We start from the raw sequence: 22,355 nt of genomic DNA, 5'->3' as shown, positions 1-22,355 counted from the left end.
TGGATTATATGAAAAGGGCATGTATTGCAATTATTTTTCTCCCTTGACAATCTTACCTGTTAGAGATTATCCCATAAAAGGCAGGAACTCTCTCACCCTGTGGTCCCACAGATGAACAAGAAGCCTGATGAGCAGTAAAGGTGTATAAAATCCTGAAAACCTTTAAAGTCAGTTTATAACCAAATGTTATTTTGCACTGAAATGCAAATCTTGGGAAATTCAACACTAGTTGGTTATCAATATCACAAATAGGTTGGATATGGAAGAAATAACACTTGTGGTCAATACAGTGCACAATGTAAATTGTATATGAAAGTGTAACAAAACAGGACCCTACAGGGCATTCCTGGACTGATCCTCCACCAAGTTCTCCTCCTGCCTCTTGTTTGTAGAGAACCTTTAGGCTTCTAGGCCTTCCTCAAGTTCCAAAGAATAAATATAAACAGAAAATATGAGAAAATGGGGAAACAGGGGGGAACAATCAAGCAACAGATAATAATTTAGCCATTAATCTGGAGAAGACAATTGCACCCCACTCCAGTACTCTTGCCTGGAAAATCCCATGGACGGAGGAGCCTGGTAGGCTGCAGTCCATGGGGTCGCTAAGAGTTGGACACGACTGAGCGACTTCACTTTCACTTTTCACTTTCATGCATTGGAGAAGGAAATGGCAACCCACTCCAGTGTTCTTGCCTGGAGAATCCCAGGGACAGAGGAGTCTGGTAGGAGGCTGTCTATGGGGTCGCACAGAGTCGGACACGACTGAAGTGACTTAGCAGCAGCCATTAATCAAATTCAAGGATCTTTAAAACCACTTCAGGGGCTATAGATAATATTCTGAGCCATATTCTTGAGCCATTTGTATATACTGAAACTCCCACCATGTGGAAGAAGTTAACTGCATGCTGACCAGAATCGAGTAGACCACAGAGCAGTTGGAAGAAGAAGGCTGATGAAGTTGGCTTCTAATTACATCACCACCAACCAATCAGAAGAATGTTCAGGAGCTGCTCTCCACAACACTCTCCCTCACCTTGTCTTCAAAAGTCTTTTCCTGAAAGTCATCTGAAAATTTTGTCCTTTTGAGTAACTGGTTGTCCCTGTTCTTTTCTTAGTTCCTGTAGTAAATCCTGCACTTTTCTCTGCCATTCCCAGTTAGTATATTAATTTCACTGCTTTGTGGTGAGCAAGCAGGTTTGGTTCAGCAATTAAAGAAAACTTTTTTTGTTTTCCATGCTTTTGTTGATTATGCCCAAGGAGTACAGGGCAATATTCTCATTGTAAAAAATCCCAGTAATACAGACAGAATGAGGATTTCCACTTACTTCCTCCTCATCCAAGGCCCTTCTCCAGTTTGCATCTCCTGTGGAGAAATAGCAGATTGGGTGTAATGGTTTAAGATTCACATAGAATGAAATCACAGTCTCAGAATTTTAGGCAACACTCAGACTTCCCATGTGTGCTTTTACTTCACATTCCTAACATCATCTGCTGCCGTGCCCTCTTTTTCCTTCTCCACCTCACCTTTCTCCGTCTCCTTTTCTTCTTCCATTTTCTCTAGCTTTCTACTGCTAGTACCCTTAAGGAGGAGGCCGGGACATGTACTTTCAGGTTCCCTTGCATCTTAGGCACTCCTGCACTGCTGGAAAGCATTTCTCAAAATGAACTGAGCAATAGCCAAAGCCTCTGAGTTCTTCATCAGCCTCATCAGAAGCCTCTGGTCCATCCCTTGGCCATCCACTCTTATGACACCAGCTATCTCTTCAGGATGTCTAGGATCTTACCAGGATACTTGGATCAGACTTACCTGGGGTGATCCTTCTGGGCAAGCAGGCCATCAAGCCCATCCAACACTGCTTGTAGGTTCCCTCTGTGAAACAACTACATCAGACTATCCCCCAGAGGCAGGCAGACATAGGACCAGGCTTGCACCATGCCCTTCAGGGTCTCACTGTGTCTCCCAAAGGAGGCTGAAATAAACAGTGGTAGGAAGAGCTCAGTGGGCAGGTACTCAAAAGGGGAGATAGCTGAGGCCTCGTCCCTCCACAGGCTCATTGCTGCCAGGTCCAGGAGTCTGAGAGGGTTCCAGACACTCGTGCTGACTCTACTCCAAAAGGAATCCCATGAGTATTTTTAGGGAATAAATCATTCTTCTCAGGCCAAGCGTGACCTTCATGTGTCTCCTCACACTGCAGAAGAACCAAATTGTGGCCATAGTTACTCCTCTGGCAGTAGTGGAAGAGCCTTAGTTTACACAAGTTATACTCTGGGCTCTGTTGACAAAATTGTTGCAGGAAAGGGAACACCTTCCAGGGCCTGAAACTGGGCTCTTGTCTAACACTTGGAAATGAATTGTCAGAGGAAACACATATGCTGACAAAGCAAGAGATTTTACTGGGAAAGGGAGCCTGGGTGGAGAGCAGTAGGGTAAGGGAACCCAGGAGAACTGCTCTGCCACATGGTTTGTGGTCTTAGGTTTTATGGTGATGGATTAATTTCCTGGTTGTCTTTAGCCAATCATTCTGACTCAGAGTCCTTCCTGGTGGTGCATGCCTTGTTCAGCCAAGATGGATGCCAGAGAGAAGGATTCTGGGAGGTGGTCGGACATATGGTGTCTCCTTTTGACCTTTCCTGAACTCTTCTGGTTGGTGGTGGCTTATTAGTTCCATGATCCTTACCAGGACCTCCTGTCGTAAAACAACTCATGCAAATGGTTACTATGGTGCATGGCCAGGGTGGGCAGTTTCAATCAGTGTGCTTCCCCTAACAAAATGACATAGGTCTACCATTTCTGGAACCTCAAGTAGTGTCTCACAAGTACCATGGAGATGGAAACATCAGTCACTACCTTATCCATTTTTTCCATATCTTTGCTTAATCATGTCTTACTGGGAGGTGGGTACTATGAGCCTGAAACCTGATCACAATCTGTTTTGGGGGAACACTCTCAGACCATCACTTACAGCCCTAACCTATGGGAATAGGGGAGTCATGTGGGCCAAAAGAGCCTCCATCCTCAGTTCCCACAGTAAACTGGCTGGGAAAGATTAAGGAGATACCACTAAAATGAATGTTATTTGTGCACAAACTAAATATTTTAAATGTCAAGAAATAAAGTTCCAAATAGAGATTTTTCATTAAAAAGTAAATCTAGTTGGTGTAGGTATTTAAAAATGATATACATCAAATTGCAGATCAAAGTATTATTAAAGGTAAAGTTACCCTTAGAGGCAAAACCAAAACCTGAAATCTATTCATTGAAAAGGAAGAAAAAGGAAAATCTCCCTGAAATCCCTAACTGTATGCCATCATTCATGACCAGATTACCATAAGGGAGACCTGGGTGTCCTTAGACTGTTATCTTACCAGCTCTGCTGTGACTGGCAGGGTATTCAGACTTCAGTTCTGTGGAGAACCCAGGTAGTGACTACAGAGCAAGGAAATTTTGCATCTTTTCCTGGGTAACTGGGTAAGGGGTAAGGCTTTTGTAGACCTTTCTAATCACATTATCTGTCTTTTCAACTACTACCTTCCAATCAGGAAGTTGTACCTAATTATATTCTATCAGATTGGGCTTCCCTGGTGACTCATATGGTAAAGAATCCACCTGCAATGTGGGAGACCCGGGTTCAGTCCTTGGGTTGGGAAAATCCCCTGGAGGAGAACATGGCAACCCACTCCAGTATTCTTGCCTGGAGAATCCCCATGGACAGAAGAGTCTGGAGTGCTACAGTCCATGGGGTTACAAAGAGTCAGACACAACTGAGAGACTAAGCACACACACAGCCCATCAGGTTAATCCTGAGTGTATATTTGTCTTTATTTAGATGAAATGATAGAACCACATATTCATTCAAAAAAGAGAAAAAATGGGGGACAGGGGGTCATGGCAATCAAGGAATCATTTCTGGATTTAGTCCACAAACATTGATTGGGTTTTACTAATAGGTACCCATGTAGTCCTAGATGTGAAATAAGGAGAGTTTAATGTCTTCCTGAATGAGACTAATAATAATAATAGTAAACAATTACCAAAAGCAATAATCAAAATGTCCCAGAATTAAAACTCTTTCTAAAGACAATGGTTTCTTAAGAATGGCAGCTGAGTGTATCTGCAAGTGGTAAAGAACACTCCTGACAATGCAGGAGACATAAGAGATGTGGGTTCAATCACTGGAATCAGGAAGATCCTTTGGAAAAGGAAATGGCAATCCACTCCAGTATTCTTGCATGGAGAATCCCATGGACAGAGGAGCCTGGCAGCATTGCAATGAGTTGGACATGGCTGAAGTGATTTAGCAGGCACTCACATATCTAAAAGTACCCAGTGAATGACCCAAACAGTGTAAAATATTTTATTCCTATTTTGTAAGATCAAGATTAAATTTTTTCTCTGGATGGAGTCTAGAAATTTGAAGGGAGTAACTATGAGGAGACAGTGTTAATTTTGAGCTCCTTACTTCCCATAAGGATGGGATCAACTCAGCAAATTTACTTAAAAACACTAACTATGAGAGTGTGAGTGGAGAGTGAGTCATCCAATCCTGGGAACTCGTACCTTTCCAAGCCTGAGAGCCACTGAGGATGGATAGTGTGGGATCTTTGGGAACTTGGAGCCAGGGGAGACATAAACAAGAGTCAGTTGCAAATAGCCCTATCCTCATCATGGCAGCTGTTACCAGGACATATTTTCTTCTAGATTCTTCCCACAGGAGATGCTTCCCAATTGGCAATTAGCAGCAGCCATTTTCCAGGGATCCTGGGAACCCAGCCATAATCCCATTGGCCCTTTCCATGTACATATATTTAAAAAATGTTTATTTATTTGACTGTATTGAGTCTTAGTGGTAGAATGCAGGATATTACATGTGCAGTCTTACATGTGCAAGCCCATCATTTTGGCACACAGACTTAATTGCCCCACAGCAGGTGGGATCTTAGTTCCTGACCAGGGATCAAACCTATGTCCCCTGCATTAGAAGGTGGATTCTTAACCACTGGACAACCCGGGAATTCCCCCAAGTATATTTTGATAATGATTGCTTCTCCACACTTAGCTAAGTTTAATGCAATTTCTGATTGAGGCAATGCAATTAAGAATAGAAATAAAATTCTGTTTTTCTCCTCATATTTAGCATGCTCACAAATTTCACCACCTTTTCCCTAAGAATTCAGAAGCTATATTTGGTGTTTGTCTACTATTTTCAGTGGTGACTGCCACATTGGGTTCCACACAGTGATCCTTTTGAAATTTCAAGACATAAAGTGAGAATCTCCCTCAACTCCAACGAATTCTCCATACCTTTCTTTCCCCCATTCAGAGCGATGCCCAAATATTTCTGCACCACTGGCTGCCAAAGCTGAGATTCTCTTAAAGGTGTTCTCCACCTTGGTATATTTTGAAAAGATTTCATTTACTACATTTCTACTCTGGGTATCAAGGTCTTTGCATTAGAATGAGTTCAGCTGGATTGTACTAAATAGACTTTTAATAACCAGTTCTTCAATTCTTTATTCATGAGGTACCGTAGAGTGAGATTAGTATCAATAATAATCATAAACATCTCTGTTGGTTGAACATCCATTGAAAGGGCACTTATCATCCACTTCTTCAAAAAATCTTCACAGAAAATATAAATGCCACTGCCCTTTTCCCTCTTTTTAAGCTGGTAAACTCTGATCTGAGCCAGGGAGTAGAGACTGCCCTCTTCCAGGAAGTGAGTGATTGGTAGATTCCCTCAAGCAGGAGACTCAGAAGGATCCCCTCCACTGAGCTGTCGGACATCCTAATTGTTGGAAAGGACTGACTGACAGACCATCACGTGAATGTCAGTGGAAGTGGGGAAATTCGTGAAGTCAGAAGGTACATCAGAGGCTGTCAAGACCTGAGACATTTGTGAGAAAATGGGGCATTGCTCTTAGTGGGTATAGAGTTTCTTTGGGGGTGATAAAAATGTTCTAAGATTTTGGTGACAGCTATGGAGTTCTGTAAGTATACTGAAAAACATTGAATTGCATACTTTAAGTGTATATTTTGTAAAATATATAAATTGTATGTGTGTGTGTTAGTCTTTATGTGACCAAATTTATGTGTCCAACTCTTAATGACCCCAAGGACTGTAGCCCACCAGGCTCCTCTGTCCATGAAATTCTCCAGGCAAGAATACTGGAGTGGGTTCCCATTCCCTTATCCAGAAGATCGTCACAACCCAGGGATTGAACCTGTGTATCTTGCATAGCAGGTGGACTCTACCATCTGAGCCACCAGGTGAGATTAACTGGATGTTTTATAAAATATTTAAATTACATCCCAATAAAATTGTTAGTTTTTTTAGGTATGACTCTTTTTTAAAAAATATAAATTTATTTATTTTAATTGGAGGTTAATTACTTTACAATATTGTATTGGCTTTTATATTATGCTCATTTTTTTGTAAAACATCACCACTTTTGGTAAAAATATGAAATAGGTTTGAATTGGTATGCATAATTGAGTTAATAAATGAGTTTTTAAGCATCCTTCCACTTTAACTAATATGATTAATATTGATAGACATACCCCACATACACAAAGCTCTTTAGGATCCTCAATACATTTTAAGAATATAAAGGAGTCTTGAGACCAGAACTTTGAATACTGCTAATCTAGGAAGAAAGTTTACCAAAAATAAGGGGTAGTTTTCCTCTATTGATGAGAAAGTTAGGTGACAGATCCTTCCTCCTTAAATTGGTATTTAATCACGTCCATGCCACCCAGTCACACTTGGTTTTGTCTGAGTGTTGAAGATTAGTACAGGATCACCCAGCAACACTTTCTCTGCTCCATCTCAGCTGGCCATTTCAGTTTATGCAGCTGAATCAATCAGAAATACAAATATTTGTTACTGTTTTCATAGTAAAACCTTTGTCTCTTTTTTTCTAGTTTCTCTTTTGGCATATTTTCTCAGATTACATTTTTTCCCATGTTTATTAAAATACAATTGACATATAGCATTGTATTTATTTTGTGTGTATATGTAAATAATTTGATATATATATTTAAAAATGATCATCACGATAAATACTTAACAACCATTATGTCACATAGTTATAGTTTTTTCTTGTGGTGAGAACTTTTATGACCTACTCTTTTAGCAGTACTCAAATGTAAGATATAGTATTAGTAATTTTTATCCCCACACTGTACAGTACATCCTTATGACATTATTGTATAACTGGGAGCATGGAAAACACATGGAGTTTTGTTTTATAGGTAATTCACATGGACATATATATTAACTGCAGTATTATTTCTTTTATATCTTACATATTTATATTCAGTTCAGTTCAGTCACTCAGTCGTGTCTGACTCTGCGACCCCATGAATTGCAGCACGCCAGGCCTCCTTGTCCATCGCCAACTCCCAGAGTTTACTTAAACTCTTGTCCATCGAGTCGGTGATCCATCCAGTCATCTCATCCTCTGTCGTCCCCTTCTCTTCTTGCCCCCAGTCCCTCCCAGCATCAGGGTCTTTTCCAATGAGTCAACTCTTCACATGAGGTGGCCAAAGTACTGGAGTTCCAGCTTTAGCATCAGTTCTTCCAATGAACACCCAGGACTGATCTCCTTTAGAATGGACTGATTGGATCTCCTTGCAGTCCAAGGGACTCTCAAGAGTCTTCTCCAACACCACAGTTCAAAAGCATCAATTCTTTGGTGCTCAGCCTTCTTCACAGTCCAACTCTCACATCTATACATGACCACTGGAAAAACCAAAGCCTTGACTAGACAGACCTTTGTTGGCAAAGTAATGTCTCTGCTTTTTTTTTTTTTTTCTAATTTTATTTTATTTTTAAACTTTAAATAATTGTATTAGTTTTGCCAAATATCAAAATGAATCCGCCACAGGTATACATGTGTTCCCCATCCCGAACCCTCCTCCCTCCTCCCTCCCCATACCATCCCTCTGGGCCATCCCAGTGCACCAGCCCCAAGCATCCAGCATCGTGCATCGAACCTGGACTGGCAACTCGTTTCCTACATGATATTTTACATGTTTCATTGCCATTCTCCCAAATATTCCCACCCTCTCCCTCTCCCACAGAGTCCATAAGACTGTTCTATACATCAGTGTCTCTTTTGCTGTCTCGTACACCGGGTTATTGTTACCATCTTTCTAAATTCCATATATATGTGTTAGTATACTGTATTTATGTTTTTCCTTCTGGCTTACTTCACTCTGTATAATAGGCTCCAGTTTCATCCACCTCATTAGAACTGATTCAAATTGTCTCTGCTTTTGAATATGCTATCTAGGTTGGTCATAACTTTCCTTCCAAGGAGTAAGCGTCTTTTGATTTCATGGCTGCAATCACCATCTGCAGTGATTTTGGAGCCCCAAGAAACAAAGTCTGACACTGTTTCCACTGCTTCCCCATCTATTCCCAATGAGGTGGTGGGAACAGATGCTATGATCTTAGTTTTCTGAATGTTGAGATTTAGGCCAACTTTTTCACTCTCCTCTTTCACTTTCATCAAGAGGCTCTTTAGTTCCTCTTCACTTTCTGCCATAAGGGTGGTGTCATCTGCATATCTGAGGTTATTGACATTTCTCCTGGCAATCTTGATTCCAACTTGTGCTTCTTCCAGCCCAGCGTTTCTCATGATGTACTCTGCATATAAGTTAAATAAGCAGGGTAACAATATACAGCCTTGACGTACTCCTTTTCCTATTTGGAACCAGTCTGTTGTTACATGTCCAGTTCTAACTGTTGCTTCCTGACCTTCATATAGGTTTCTCAAGAGACAGGTCAGGTGGTCTGGTATTCCCATCTCTTTCAGAATTTTCCAATTTATTGTGATCCACACAGTCAAAGGCTGGTATTCAATAATATGACATTGATCTTCCCCAAATTGACTTTTCAATAAAAAATAACATTTGACCATAAACTGATGATAAAGCTTTCCAGGGATCATGCAGTTGTAATTATTTACTACCTTAACAGCCTTGTGGTCTGATATGGACCATAGGGTAGTAGAGACACTGTTCCTACTCTTCATGGAAAGGTATCTGTCTAACAGGGGGGATTGTCAAGAAAAAAATTATTTTAATATGTACTCTTATCCTACAATCCAACAGTTTCACTCCTTGGTATCAGTCCATTCTGTCCATACAAAAAAAGCATACATATGGAAGCTTATAGCAGCTTTATTCATTGTTGCCAAAACTTGAAAGAAGCCAAGATGTCCTTCAAAAGGTGAAAGAACCAGTGAACTGTGATATATTCAAACAATGAAATGGTATCAAACCATGAAAAGACATGGAGGTATCCTCAATGTCTATTACTAAGTGAAAGAACCAATCTGAAAAGGCTACATAAGTGAGTCCAACTACATGACAATTATTTTTTTTATGAATATTTTTTTGCAAAAAAAAAATTTGCAAAAGGCAAACTCTGAGAATGGTGACATAATCAGATTTTTCTCCGGGTTGAGGTGGAGGAGGGATAAATAGGCAGAGCAAACACTCTGTGTAATTCTACAATGTCATTATGTACTTGACAAAACTCAGAGAATGCACAACACCAAGAAGGAACCTCAATATAAACTATATATGTAGGGGGGATAATGATACATCAATGTAGGTTCATCATTGATAACAAATATACCAATCCAGTGGGGAATGTTGATAGCTCAGAAGGCTATGCATGTGCTGAGGGCAGGATTTACATAGGAAGTCCCTTACTTTCTGCTCAGTTTTAGATAGAAGATAAAACTTCTCTAAAATATAAAATGCATTTTTAAAAACACAATTGTAATTCTTCCAGCTCTGAAATTTTGCTATTCTAAATATTTTTTAAAGTTATTGGAGATTGTCTTTAATCCATTGTGTATTCTTGCCTCCTTTGTCAAAGATAAGGTGTCCATATGTGCGTGGATTTATCTCTGGGCTTTCTATTTTATTCCATTGATCTATATTTCTGTCTTTGTGCCAGTACCATACTGTCTTGATGACTGTGGCTTGTAGTAGAGCCTGAAGTCAGGCAGGTTGATTCCTCCAGTTCCATTCTTCTTTCTCAAGATTGCTTTGGCTAGTTGAGGTTTTTTTGTATTTCCATACAAATCATGAAATTATTTGTTCTATCTCTGTGAAGAATACCGTTGGTAGCTTGATAGGGATTGCATTGAATATATAAATTGCTTTGGGTAGTATACTCATTTTCACTATATTGATTCTTCCAATCCATGAAGATGGTATATTTCTTCATCTATTAGTGTCCTCTTTGATTTCTTTCACCAGTGTTTTATAGTTTTCTGTATATAGGTCTTTAGTTTCTTTAGGTAGATATATTCCTAAGTATTTTATTCTTTTTGTTGCAATGGTGAATGAAATTGTTTCCTTAATTTCTCTTTCTATTTTCTCATTATTAGTGTATAAGAATGCAGGGGATTTCTGTATGTTGATTTTATATCCTTCAACTTTACTATATTCATTGATTAGTTCTAGTAATTTTCTGGTGGAGTCTTTAGAGTTTTCTATGTAGAGGATCATGTCATCTGCAAATAGTGAGAGTTTTACTTCTTCTTTTCCAATTTGGATTCCTTTTATTTCTTTTTCTGCTCTGATTGCTGTAGCCAAAACTTCCAAAACTATGTTGAATAGTAGTGGTGAAAGTGGGCACCCTTGTCTTGTTCCTGACTTTAGAGGAAATGCTGTCAATTTTTCACCATTGAGGATAATGTTTGCTGTGGGTTTGTCATAGATAGCTTTTATTATGTTGAGGTATGTTCCTTCTATTCCTGCTTCCTGGAGAGTTTTGATCATAAATGGATGTTGAATTTTGTCAAAGGCTTTCTCTGCATCTATTGAGATAATCATATGGTTTTTATCCTTCAATTTGTTAATGTGGTGTATTACATTGATTGATTTGCAGATATTGAAGAATCCTTGCATCCCTGGGATAAAGCCCACTTGGTCATGGTGTATGATCTTTTTAATGTGTTGTTGGATTCTGATTGCTAGAATTTTGTTAAGGATTTTTGCATCCATGTTCATCAGTGATATTGGCCTTTAGTTTTCTTTTTTTGTGGGATCTTTGTCAGGTTTTGGTATTAGGGTGATTGTGGCCTCATAGAATGAGTTTGGAAGTTTACCTTCCTCTGCAATTTTCTGGAAGAGTTTGAGTAGGACTGGTCAACCACTTGTAAAAGAATGAAACTAGAACACTTTCTAACACCATACACAAAAATAAACTCAAAATGGATTAAAGATCTAAACATAAGACCAGAAACTATGAAACTTCTAGAGGAGAACATAGGCAAAACACTCTCCGACATACATCACAGCAGAATCCTTTATGACCCACCTCCCAGAATATTGGAAATAAAAGCAAAAATAAACAAATGGGACCTAATTAAACTTAAAAGATTCTGCACAACAAAGGAAATTATAAGCAAGGTGAAAAGACAGCTTTCAGAATGGGAGAAAATAATAGCAAATGAAGCAACTGATAAACACCTAATCTCAAAAATATACAAGCAACTCCTGCAGCTTAATCCCAGAAAAATAAATGACCCAATCAAAAAATGGGCCAAAGAACTAAATAGACATTTCTCCAAAGAAGACATACAGATGGCTAACAAACACATGAAAAGATGCTCAACATCACTCATTATCAGAGAAAGGCAAATCAAAACCACTATGAGGTACCATTTCACGCCAGTCAGAATGGCTGTGATCCAAAAGTCTACAAGCAATAAATGCTGGAGAGGGTGTGGAGAAAAGGGAACCCTCTTACACTGTTGGTGGGAATGCAAACTAGTACAGCCACTATGGAAAACAGTGTGGAGATTCCTTTAAAAACTGGAAATAGAACTGCCTTATGATCCAGCAATCCCACTGCTGGGCATACACACTGAGGAAACCAGAATTGAAAGAGACACATGTACCCCAATGTTCGTCGCAACACTGTTTATAATAGCCAGGACATGGAAGCAACCTAAATGCCCATCAGCAGATGAATGGATAAGAAAGCTGTGGTACATATACACAATGGAGTATTACTCAGCCATTAAAAAGAATGCATTTGAATCAGGTCTAATGAGGTGGATGAAACTGGAGCCTATTATACAGAGTGAAGTAAGCCAGAAAGAAAAATACCAATACAGTATACTAATGCATATACATGGAATTTAGAAAGATAGTAACAATAATCCTGTATACGAGACAGCAAAAGAGACACTGATGTATAGAACAGTCTTTTGGACTCTGTGGGAGAGGAAGAGGGTGGGGAGATTTGGGAGAATGGCATTGAAACATGTATAATATCATATATGAAACGAGTCGCTAGTCCAGGTTCGATGCATGATACTGGATGCTTGGGGCTGGTGCACTGGGACGACCCAGAGGGATGGTATGGGGAGGGAGGAGGCTTCAGGATGGGGAACACATGTATACCTGTGGTGGATTCATTTTTATGTGTGGCACAACCGATACAATATTGTAAAGTTAAAAAATAAAATTAAATTTAAAAAATAGTTATTGGAATCACATGGCTCAGATTTTTATTTTGACTTATTTAATTTAAAAACATTTATTTATTCATTTATTTATTTGGCTGCTCCAGGTCTGGTTGTGGCATTCAGGACAGTCCATCCAACTCCATTGTGGCATGCAGGATCCATCTTTAGTTGCAGCACGGGAACCCTTAGTTGCAGCATGTGGGATCTAATTCCCTGCCCAGGGATCCAATTGGGGCCCCTTCATTGGGAACATGGAGTCTTGGCCACTAGACCAACATGGAGGTCCCTATTCTAATTAGTTTTTAAAGAAGAAACTGTTCTTTTTGAATGATTATTAAAATAATTTATTTTCTTTGGTGGCTCCAAACGAACTCAAGCATTTTATAAAATTATCCACGTGCATTAGTCAGAGAACTACCTAGTATTATAATTTAGTTTTTAAAAACAGTTTTCTCATTTATTTCCCCATGTTAATCGCTCAGTCCTGTCCAACTCTATGGGACCCCAGAGGACCCACCAGGCTCCTCTATCTGGGACTTCCCTGGTACCTCAGGCAGTAAAGAATCTGCCTGCAGTGCAAGAGACCAGGGTTTGATCCCTGGGTGGGGAAGAACCCCTGAAGAAGGGAATGGCTACACACTCTAGTAGTCTTGCATGGAGAATTCCATAGGCAGAGGAGCCTGGCAGGTTACAATCCATGGGGCCTTTCATGCATTTTTTTAAGTACTCAACTTTTTTTACAGTTTTGAAAGATGGATCTTATTTATATAAATCACAGCACAAATATTTGTACTAAATGAACATGTACATTACAGCAAATGTTTATAGCATGCTAAAACCTACAGTCCTGCTCACCATGTTAGTTCATGTCACCTGGTCTCATGTACCAGCAGGTAACCTAGGAGTCTGGAGGCTCAGAATGTCTATCTCTAGAGAGAGGACTGGACTCTTTCCCTTGCTCCTCCCTGTGCTGGCTGCTAAAGCAGCTTAGGTGAACTATAATTCTTTGGTAGCTTTGTATAAATGCTGAATCCAAGACAGAATGGAGAACTAGTGGGAATAGCAAGGTTTCAGATAATGGATAATTCATTGCATTTTCTTTCATCAGTAACTAAATATCTTGAGGTGAAAACAGAGAAAATGATTCTGTATCCTGGAGGGCACCAGTCCATATATACTGAAGATTTCTTTATTTCTGACCATTTCAGTATACTCAGAAAATTACATTCTGTATTCTTATGCTATTTAACCCATGTCATTGAAAGTGCCATCATTTTCCAGAGTCTACATTTCCCCTTACAATCTTGAACTTCCGCTGGATCATCTTTTCTTTGCCCATTCACATTGAAACCATAGATTTTCATGTTATGAAGTACACATGTCCTAGATTTCTGTTTCCAAGTGCCCAGAAGAAAGCTTTTCATAGAGACAACCATCTAGGCAGGGGTACTATAGCTATATATAATGGGCTCCACATGACAACATAAGTCTTCACCATTGTGCGGACAGGGACTTAGGAAAATCCTGATGATCCTGGGCTGGCCTAAGTCTCTCAGAATCTCTAACAGCTGAGTCCGAAGGTGAGCAAGTCTGCCTTCCAGGGGGACACACTGAGGGCTGTAACTCTCCTGAGGGGCTGGATACCACTCCTGACTTAAACAGGGCAGCCCAGTGGTGTGTCACAGCATCTTCTCCATGACAGCCATGGAGAGAAGGTTCCCACATAGGCTGAAGGAACTGAGCTGGGAGCAACGGTTTAGGGCAGGCAGGATGGCCTCAAACTGGGAGTCCATGATCCCACACTGGTCTAAGTACAGTTCCTGGATGGTGGCTGCAACTTTCTCCAGCAGAACTTGGAGCAGTTCAGGACTAAAATCAGTCATGGTGACACCAACAATTTCCAGGCTTTTTAGCTGACAGATGTTCGGGCACTGGGACAAGTGGATCAAGTCAGATTCCGTAAGTCAGCAATTGGTTATTGAGAGGTTGTGCAAAGTGGTCTTCAGGCACCTGGGGAGAAACCAAACAATTAGTTCTTGGAAACTGGGTGCCAGGTGGCTACACGGTGGTGTGGTACTCAGTTGCTAAGCCGAGTCTGACTCTTGGCAACACTGTGGACTGTAGCCCACCAGGCTCTTCTGTCCATGGCATTTTCAGGCAAGAATACTGGAGTGGGTTGTTGTTTCCTTCTCCAGGGTACCTTCCTGACCCAGGAATCCGATCCGAGTCTCTTGTGTCTCCTGCACTGGCAGGCGGGTTCTTTACTACTAGTGCCACCCGGGAAGCCCCATGGTGGCTACATGTGATAGCAAATGGTTTCTTCAGGGCAAAAGTTAAGTCTGACCATCTGATGAGGGTCAATACACTGATTGCCCAGTCTCAATCTAGGCTCAGTCCTGTTACCTTCACTATGTGATTGAGTCAATTCATAGAATCTTGAAAGTTCTCTCCCTCATCTATCAAGCAGAATACAACATACTCCACTTCCTTATGAGGATGAATGAGTATAATGGAAGGCACTAGAACATGCTCAGAGGAGAGCCTGACACAGAGCCTCGATCAAGGGTGGTCATCACTGAATTTTATTGCTAGGTGGATGAAATAAAAAATTATTTAATCTAGGGATTCCTTCAGTCCAACTTTGGGCTCCAGATGCCTATATCTTTGGCCAGGTGTGGATCTAGAGAGAACTTCATAAAGAATACACTTACACAAGATTCTACAACATCAAATGTGATGCCAGGCTAATGGGCTCACTTACATTCCTGGATCATCTACAAACTTTCCATCACTTTTTATTATCCATTTGGCTCAGCTGGATTAACATAATCTCCAGAATCATCACTTTCCCTTATATTAATTACCTTGTCTGGAGCACAAAAAAACAAGTTATACAGACAGATAGTTTAAGACAAGCTCATTGTGGCCACAATCCTGGTGAACATAGAGCTTCTCTTCAGAAATGCTCTGCTCTGATGTGATTCCCCAACAGAGTCCCCTTTATTTCCTCTATTTTGAAGTCATTTGAACATAAACACCTTTGCTGAATGAAGAAATTACAAACCCTCCAGGGCCAGATCCAAACATCCCAGTCAATAATCTATACCTTCACAGCAAGGTGTCCCTTTCAAGAGCCACTATAACAGTTTAGCAGGCAATCTTTATTTCCATGGTCATGGGACACCACCCTTCAGTGACAGTGACTTTGACATTCTAATGTTATGTTCAGTGTTACCCAGACAGTGGTGCACACTCACCTGAGCATCTGGTCCAGGCAGCCTTCAAGAAAGGAGGGAGACTCCAGATGAAGATCCCAGAGGTGGCCCAGCCTCAGGAACTGGGAGGTAATTTGCACAACGTGATCCTGCTCGTGCTTCCTAAAGGCAGACAAATGGATAGGGAAGAGAACGAGTCTTTGAAGATTACTCATGTGGCCCAGGAAAGGAGCAAAAGTGGCCAGGGTGGACAGATGCCAGGTGCAATTCACCTGCACCTCCTGGATACAGTCCAGCTGCACCAAGCTCAGGACCTTCACAATATTTTCCATTGACATTGAAAAGATCTTCAGCTTCTTACAGCACAGATGTATGGAAGCTTTTCTCTGCTCCACCCACTGGAGAAGGTAGGTGAGGAAGTTTTTCAAGGTCCTTTTTTTCAGGGAAAGGTCTGTGAAAACCCTCAATGGCACCAAGTGCTGCTTTGTTATCGAGCTGGGTTCAATCACTGGTGCTCTTCCTGAGCTTGTACATCCATGATTGTTGGCTCCAGACCACATGCTCCAGAGTTTATGACCAGTGTCCTGCAAATCTAGCACCTGCAGTTTGCACCTCCTATAGAGAAAAAGGAGATTGGTAGAGATGCATTAAAATCCACCCAGAAAGAAAAAATAGCCACAAAAATTAAGCTCACACTGCTCTCCTCCGCTGTAATTTCAGATTACTGATGTCACCTGCTGTCTTGCCCTCTTTCCTCTCTGACTTTCTTCCATCTCGCTTTCTTTTCTTGTCCTTTCTGAATCTTCACTTCTAGTAACTTTAAGGATCACTAAGAGGAGAAGTACATGATATTTCAGGCTCCTGTTCATTACAGGCACTCTTATGCTTCCAGAGGCACTTCCCTTAATGAGACAGGCCTTCTTCATTTCCATCTTCAGAACCCTCTGGTCCATTCCTTTGCACCCACATTCCCTCACCCCAGCTGTCTTCTCTGGGACACCCAGGATTTTACCAGGTTCCCCAAGTCAGGCTCACCTTGAGGGAACCTTCTGGGCAAGAAGGACGTCAAGTGCTTCCAGCACTGCTTGTAGGGGTCCCACATGAGGCAGGTCAATCAGGGCCCCCAGAGGCAGGAGGACAAAGGGCCAGGTTTGCACCATGGCCTTCAGAGTCTCAATGTGTCCCCCTTGGGATGCTTCCATGAAGAGGGGTGGGAAGAGCTCCGTGGGTAGAAACTCCAAAGCAGAAATGACTGAGTCCTCCTCCCTCAGCAGGCTTGTTCTTGAGAGGTCCAGGAGTCTGGGTGGGGTTGGGACATTCATCCTGACTCTTCGCCAAAAGGAATCCTGTGGAAAATGCCAAGCAACAAAGCACCCATTTCAGGGCAAATGTGAGCACACCATAGACTGTCTCCCAGCCCTTCAGAAGAACCTAGTCAAGGCCAAGATCTATGCACTGGCAAGGGTGGAAGCCCTTCAGTTGTTCCTTTTGATACTGTGGGTTCACTGGGCACAAAGCTGTAGCTTTTCCCCTACTGGTTTCAGTAACAAGCATCTCAACCACTAGTACATTCAGATACATCCACTTCTTTGTTTAATTCATGTCCCACTGAGAAGTGGTTACCAAGAGCCTGAAAGTTGACTCCAAACTTTATTTGGGGAAGACTTTCAGATGATCATTTAGTCTATGGGAAGAAGACTGTCATGTGGAGCAACACAGCCTCCATCCTGTTACTGCAGTTACAACGAATAGTAAATTTGAAAAAATGCTCCTACATGAAAGTCAGGTGTACACACAAAAAAGTATTTTACATTTCAAAAAATAAATTTACAGATATTTTTATTAAAAATATCATCATGGTAAAGCTATCTGAAAATGGTATCAGCTACAGCATGAATCGAAATAATTGGGATTCAGGGTAAATACAAGTAGAGGCACAATGAAAACCTGAAGTATTATCATCTAAAGAGAAATAATTAAAAAAACACAAAACCTCTCTGTGTCATTTTGAGTTCCATGCCACCCTTAAGGTCAGCTAAAGATGTCTGAGAACAGTCCTGACAGTAACTTACCACTGTGATGTTGGTGTGGTGCTCAGACCATAGGCCTTGTGGAGGACTCAGCCAGTGACTCAGGAGTCAGAAGATTCTGCATCCTTTCTTCAGAGGCCAAGACTTTTACAGGTTTTTCTAATCCCATCATCCCTCTGTCCAACTACTAGCAAAATCAGAAAGGGGTGCCTGATTAGATTATAAAATGCCCACTGTATTGATTTTGATTGGATCTTCATTTTTCTCCACATTAGGTGACTGAATCAGATATACATTCAGGAAACAGAATAATGGTCGGGGAATCAAGAACTCACACATGGATTCACTCCACAAACATTGGTTGATATGCACCAATATGGACAATTATATCCCTGGGTTTGGTCATGGAACAATTTATTGGTTCCTGACATTGAACAAGAAAGAAAATAACTTGAAACCAACTTTGTTGGGGGAACTTTGGCCCAGTCAAAATTATCAGAATGTCCCAGAATTAACACAGCTTCATAAAAACAGTCCAGATATTCCCAAAAGATACAAAAATAATAAAAAAGTGTCCCTGTATCAATTTGTCACTTAGGTGTTATGTAGGAAACATAGAAGATTGTGAGCCTATACAGGCAACAAAGGAGATGTAAGAGTGGATCAGGAGAGTTTTGAACTGGGCATTCCTAAAGGGACCTTGTGAATGATCCCAACAGTGTAAAATACATGTCTTTCTCTCCTTTATTTTAAGAAAAAGGATGATTTAAAGCTGCTATTCTGGGTGATATTTTGAAATGAAAATATGGTGGCTCACAGGGGACAGTGCCATCTTGGAGGGTGTTTCCTCTAGAAATTTGGGATCAGTCCAGCAAACAACATTAAAAGATGTAATCTAATATGTGAGAAGAGGGAGAGGTGGAGTCCTGGGATCAGACATTTCCAAGACTGACAGTTACTAATGGTGGGCACTGTGGACTCTTCGGGAGCATGGCACCAGAGGAAAATAAATGTGGGTCACTGGAAAATAACACTGTCACCCAGGGACAGGTGCTATCAGAAGAGGTTTTCTTAAGATTTTTTTCTCACTGAGGACAGCTTCCAGATGGCTAGCAGCCTGAACCATTTTCCAGTGGTCATGGAAGCCAAGCTATAATCTTATTGGCCCCCTCTTTTTTTTTTTTTCTTTTTTTTTTTATTGAAGGATAATTGCTTTACAGAATTTTATTGTTTTCTGTCAAACTTCAACATGAATCAGCCATAGGTATACATATATCCCCTTCCTTTTGAACTTCCCTCCCATCTCCCTCCCGATCCCACCCCTCTAGGTTGATATAGAGCCCCTGTTTGAGTTTCTTGAGCCATACAGCAAATTCCCATTGGTTGTATATGCTACATATGGTGATGTAAGTTTCCATGTTACTCTTTCCATACATCTCACCCTCTCCTCCCCTCTCCCCATGTCCATAAGTCTATTCTCTAGGTCTGTTTCTCCACTGCTGCCCTGCAAATAAGTTCTTCAGTACCATTCTTCTAGATTCTGTATATATGTGTTAGAATATAATATTTACCTTTTTCTTTGACTCACTTCATTCTGTATAATAAATTTATTTATTTTAATTGGAGGTTAATTACTTTATTGGTTCTGTCACACATCAACATGAATCCACCTTTTTTATAAGTGTATTTAGACAGTTACTATTTCTTCAAACTTAGGTAAGTTCGATACAGATTCTGGTCAAGGTGACTCCATTAGGTACAGAAAGAAAATTGTGTTTCTGTGCTCATTAAGATCAACACTTTTCTGGGAACTTCCCTGGTGGTCCCAAGGTCAAGAATCCGGTGTTTCAAGTTGTGCCACAATCAGGGGTGACTCCCACCCGAGGCTGCACCACACAGTTTCTTTTGAGTGTAACGGCACCCATGAAAGGGAACCTAGCTTAAACAATTTCCTTGCCTCTCTCCCACCCCATTTATTTGATGCCCAAACTATTCTTGTACACCTCTGGCCACCTTAGTGATGACTATTTGAAAGCTGTTCACTCCTTTGGTCACTTTCCTGAAGATTCCATTCACCATGTTTCTTCTATGGGTTTGAATGCCCTTTGCATAAAACATGGTTAAATTGGATTCTACTCAACAGACATATTAAATCCCAGGCCATCAATACATACTTCCAATAGAGTGAGATTAGTAACAATGATAATCATAAGCATCTCTGATTTTGAACACAAACTGGGGAGCAACCGTGTGGGCACTTTTATATAACCTTTAGATAACCATCAGAGAAAACCTAAACCTAACTCATATTTTCCCCATTTGTAGGCAGATGAACCAAGGTCACTGTCAAGCAGGGGAATCTTCCCAGAGAATATTTAGCTGACAGTATCCAAAGGACCACTGTCTGCTCCAGAGCTGACGGGAAACCTAAATGTTAGAAAGGACTGTCTGAGAGACTTCACGTGATGTTAGTAGAAATTTTGAAATTTCAAAGTCTAAGGTTGGGATGATTCTATGGGATCAAAGCTTCTATGAGATCTAAAAAGAACACTGTTTTAAAGGCTCACCTTTCATCCCCTTGCAGTCCAGCACCTTCAGTTCAATGATAAATAAAAGGGACTTTAAATCGAATTAATAAATGCCCGTGAGCCTCTGAAGAATAGGGAATCCTCTTACACTGTTGGTGGGAACGTAAATTGTGCAGCCACCAGGGAAAACAGTATGGAAGCTCCTCATAAAACTAAAAATGGAATTCTCATGTGATCCATCAACCCCACCCCTGGGCATATACCCAGAAGAAAAAATTGTAATTCAAAAATATATGTGTTCCCCTGGGTTCATATTAGCATCATTTAAAATACCCAAGACATGGAAACAACCTAAATGTCCACTGACAGAAGAATGGATAAGGAAGATGTGATATTATTGAGCCATTAAAAAGAATAAACTATTGCTGGTTGCAGTAATGAAGATGAACTTAGAGATGATACTAACGAAGCAAGTGAAAAAATGAAAGACAAATACCCTATGTTGTCATGTATATATGGAGTCAAAGATGTGGCACAAATGAGCTCACCTATGAAAATGAAACAGAATAAAAGGCATAGAGAACAGACTTGTGGTGGCCACTGGGGAGGGGTGTGGGGAAGGGGAGGTTTGGATTGGCAGATTCAAACTGTCATATATAGTTGTTCAGTTGCTCAGTTGTGTCCGAATCTTTGCAACCTCATGGACTGCAGTGCTCCAGGCCTCCCTGTCCTTCACCATCTCCCAGAGCTTGCTCAAACTCTGTCCATTGAGTCAGTGATGCTACCCAACCATCTCATCCTGTGTCGTCCCCTTCTCCTCCTGACTTCAATCTTTCCCAGCATCAGGCTTTTTGCCAATGAGTCAGCTCTTCACATAAGGTGGCGAAAGTATTACAGCTTTACCTTCAGCGTCAGTTTTTCCAATGAATATTCAGGGGTGATTGCCTTTAGAATTGACTGATTTGATCTTCTTGCTACCCAAGTGACTCTCAAGAGTCTTCCCCAGCACTGCAGTTTGAAGGCATCAATTCTTCAGCACTTAGCCTTTTTATGGTCCAACTCTCACATCCATACATGACTACTGAAAAAACCATAGCTTTGACTATACACATCTTCGTAGGCAAAGTAATGGCTCTGTTTTTTAATATGCTATCTAGGTTTATCATAGATTTTCTTCCAAGGAACATGGGTGCTAAGTTGCTACAGTTGTGTCTGACTCTTTGCAACTCCATGAACTCTAGCCTGGCAGGCTTTTCTGTCAATGGGATTCTAAAGGCAAGAATACTGGAGTGGATTGCCATGCCCTCCTCCTGGGCTTCCAAGGAACAAGCGTCTTTTGATTTAACGGCTGCAGTCACCATCTTCAGGATGCGTAAGCAACAAGATTCTACTGTGCAGCAAAAGAAACTATATTCAGTATCCTGTTATAAAGTGTAATGGAAAATAATATGCAAAATAATGTATGTGTATATATATATGTAAAACTGAGTCAGTTTGCTATACAGTAGAAATTAAACACAGCACTGTAAATCAACTATATTTAAATTAAATCTTTTAAAAAGAAACTAATTATATGAAGAAACATCTTGAGCTGATATAGAAATCTACAACAGTGGACAAGCTCCAAGTTGGTCATTCTCAGATATGTGGGAATCTCGGGGATATTCAGAAGGACCTTTGCTCTTGAGCAGTAATCTGCTGGGAAATTGTGCCAAAAATAAAAATCAGCAACTGACACAGGTGTAAGTGGTAAAGGCAAATTTAATTCAGAACTATGACAATAGAGGAAAATATTTTCCATCATGTAAATGGACTTCATTCACAATTCAGCAGATACAGGCAGCGATTTAAGCCAAGAAGCACTATGCTTCCTGGCCCATAAGTTGCTGAGAGGAAGCATTAAATCTGGGCAGTATTCTGGTTGTGAAAGTGAAAGTCACTTAGTCATGTCCGACTCTCTGAGACCTCATGGACTATACAGTCCATGGAATTCTCTAGGCCAGAATACTGGAGTGGGTAGCCCTCTCCAGTGCCCACTCCAGTGAACAATTGGTGCTTTTGAACTGTGGTGTTGAAGAAGA

General features: G+C 40.7%; 1 pseudogene; it reads right to left on the bottom strand.

Moving 5' to 3' along the window:
* Positions 1–13,937: 13,937 nt before the first annotated feature.
* On the bottom strand, positions 13,938–17,038 carry LOC113906228 (annotated as a pseudogene).
* Positions 17,039–22,355: the final 5,317 nt, after the last annotated feature.

Source organism: Bos indicus x Bos taurus, chromosome 16 (genome assembly GCF_003369695.1).
Source record: "Bos indicus x Bos taurus breed Angus x Brahman F1 hybrid chromosome 16, Bos_hybrid_MaternalHap_v2.0, whole genome shotgun sequence".
NCBI classification, from domain to species: domain Eukaryota; kingdom Metazoa; phylum Chordata; class Mammalia; order Artiodactyla; family Bovidae; genus Bos; species Bos indicus x Bos taurus.
This window is presented reverse-complemented; position numbering and strand designations above follow the sequence as displayed.